The sequence below is a fragment of the Dendrobates tinctorius genome, unplaced genomic scaffold, assembly GCF_039654945.1.
Source record: "Dendrobates tinctorius isolate UK_male_01 unplaced genomic scaffold, ASM3965494v1 ptg000046l, whole genome shotgun sequence".
NCBI lineage: Eukaryota > Metazoa > Chordata > Amphibia > Anura > Dendrobatidae > Dendrobates > Dendrobates tinctorius.
The window spans coordinates 73,306,236-73,308,796 of NW_027361714.1; positions in this window are offsets into that span (position 1 = coordinate 73,306,236).

Here is a 2,561-nt window from a genome sequence, read left to right on the forward strand (position 1 = left end):
AACATTGTGTATGCAGGGACATGCGTTGTATGTGTGGCGCCCCCAGGAGTATGGTCACCACAGTCGCATTGCCTTCCTCCTAGGGAGTGTGATGTCATGCTTGGAAGTAATAAAGGATCTCTCTGGCAGTTAACCACAACACACAACACAGTTCCATTCCAGGTCAGCAGATGGAGCTCTGAACCAAAACTGGGGGAGGAGCTACTCTCTGGGGGCCAGGAAGGGAGATTTAGGAGTTCGTGTGAAGAGGGCAACGTGTGTGGACGTGAGAAGAGCTGGGAAATTGAGCAGAGAGTTCAGGCTCATTCCCAGCTATAGCGCATGATCTGGAGCCCGGTCTCCAAGGCTGTACGGACACTGATGGTCCTGCAACAGAAACCGGAGGAATAGGAAGCTGTAAATGCTCTATTCCCACATAAGACTCGGAGGCACAACAGCGACGTGTGAGCCAGAAGAGGAAGGCTACAGCTGTCTGCCATACGAGGGAATTCTAAGGAGAATAAGCAAGTGGAACTTCAGTGTAACACAGTACTGCAAGTACCTAAAACTAAGCGCTAGGAAGGAGACTACACAACCCATCTGCATAGAGAGATTCCTAAGTTGCTTCCAGGCTAGCCAGCTCCTGTGCCATCTGTAATCTGGACCCTGGACTGCATTTGCCAAGCAAAGTAGAGGTAAAGAAACTGCACCCTGTTGTGTCCTTGCCTTCTTCCTGCAACCCAGTCAGCGCTGCTTCATCCCTGTGCCAGACACTGCACCCTCTTCCTCAACACCTATCCTCACTGCCCTGGGATTACTGCCCTACCTGTGGTGGAACACAACATCATAGCTGCACCACACCATCTGTTTCAGGGGATCTGTCTGCATCGTCGGCTTAACATCTTCATTGCCGAACACCACAGGTGGCGTCACGAATCATTCACTCATAAACTTTATTCCGTCACTTAATCTCTTTTACATGGGCGCCTAGGGCCACGGACCGGGTCACCGCTGCTGTGACATTCCCCTTTGAGAGACCGGCCCGGTACTGAGTACCCCACAGCCCTGGGAGGGCAACCCATTTTGGTGTCATGAACAGGATTTACGGAGCCCGGTGTCCTCGGGTCCTGTGTGCCAGAGACTGTGTTGTGTGCCATAAACTATTTGTGCAGTTGCCACCATTACCCCGCCACTTGGCACATGCAGGAAGCAACAGGGGCGGGCCGTCGTGGGCGGAGCCAGCCGAAAAGCGTGAAAAAGTGAAGTGCTGCGCTAGAACAGACCAGCGTACGAGAAGTGAGAAGCGGAGGCCTGCAGTCCCGGCATCCCCCGATCGTCCAGTCGGTGGAGCAGTAACCGGTAAGCCAGCACAACCCAGGGCCTGACCAACGTTAACTGGGGGGGAAGAGAATGTCTGAAGCAAGAGCAGACGCAGCGATGGACACCACTGCAAACCCCACAGTGCCACAAGCTGTAGGGCCCAGCGCAGCTGCGGCTCCCATAGCGCCGCTGCATCCAGCAGCCAGCGCTGCCTCCACAGCGCCACAAGAATCAGCGCCCACCGCAGCAGTCCCCATAATGCCGCTGTCCGTGTCCTATATACCGGGAGCAGCCTGGCTACCGCAGTACTCAAGGGAGTCCCATACCCTGAGTGAATTCAAAGAGAGACTGTGCAGTTTGTTTGAGGTGTATCCTCTGTCTGAAAACCAAAAAGTGAACATCCTTATTGGGCAGCTAACTGGTGCAGCACAAAGGGAAGTAAAAGCCTGGCAGGACACTGATAAAGAGACTGTTAAAAAGATTCTGGCCAAGCTAAAAAGCACCTTTGACACCCGACCTGCAGCTGAAATAAAGATGAGATTCTTTGGGTGAAAGCAGAGAGTGCAGGACAGTATACGGGACTATGCCCTTAACCTGCAGGAGGCGCTGAGAGCCATAAAACAGATTGACCCAGACAGTGTGAAAGATGGAGACAGACTGTTAAAGGAGCAATTTATTGAGGGCCTCCTATCCAGTACCCACAGAGCACAGCTGCGCATCATAGCCCTACAAAACCCTGACCTAGACTTTGCCGACTTCAAAAACAGGGCTATTCGGGTGCTGCATGAACCAAATGTCAGCCGTCCAGTGCCCCCTAGGCGCCCAGCGATCACGTACCACCAAGAAGCAGCATCTTTCCCTCTCAGCCCTGTGGACAAAGACCCATCTGCCAAACTGCGTCTTCAGGTCCAGGAGCTGACCAAAAATATGGCTGCACTCGCCAAAAATGTGCAGTCCCTGCAGGTGTCATCAAAGGAGAAGATCCAGCTAGCCTCCAGTCCAGAGGATGTCCCATGGCTACGGAAGAAGAGGATCCCGCCACGCCGAGGGAGAGACAACGATCGCTATGACCTGGACGGACGTCCCATCTGCCGTCGCTGCTGCGCGGCAGGCCACATCGCAAGGTTCTGTTATTTAAACGAGCAACCCCTGGGGCAGAGGGCCAACCGCCAGGAGTAGGACCACAAGGCCCAAACAACTGGCCAGCCAAGTATGTTGGAGGGCGACCGGTCCTCCCAGTGGTGATTGACGGCATCCCCATG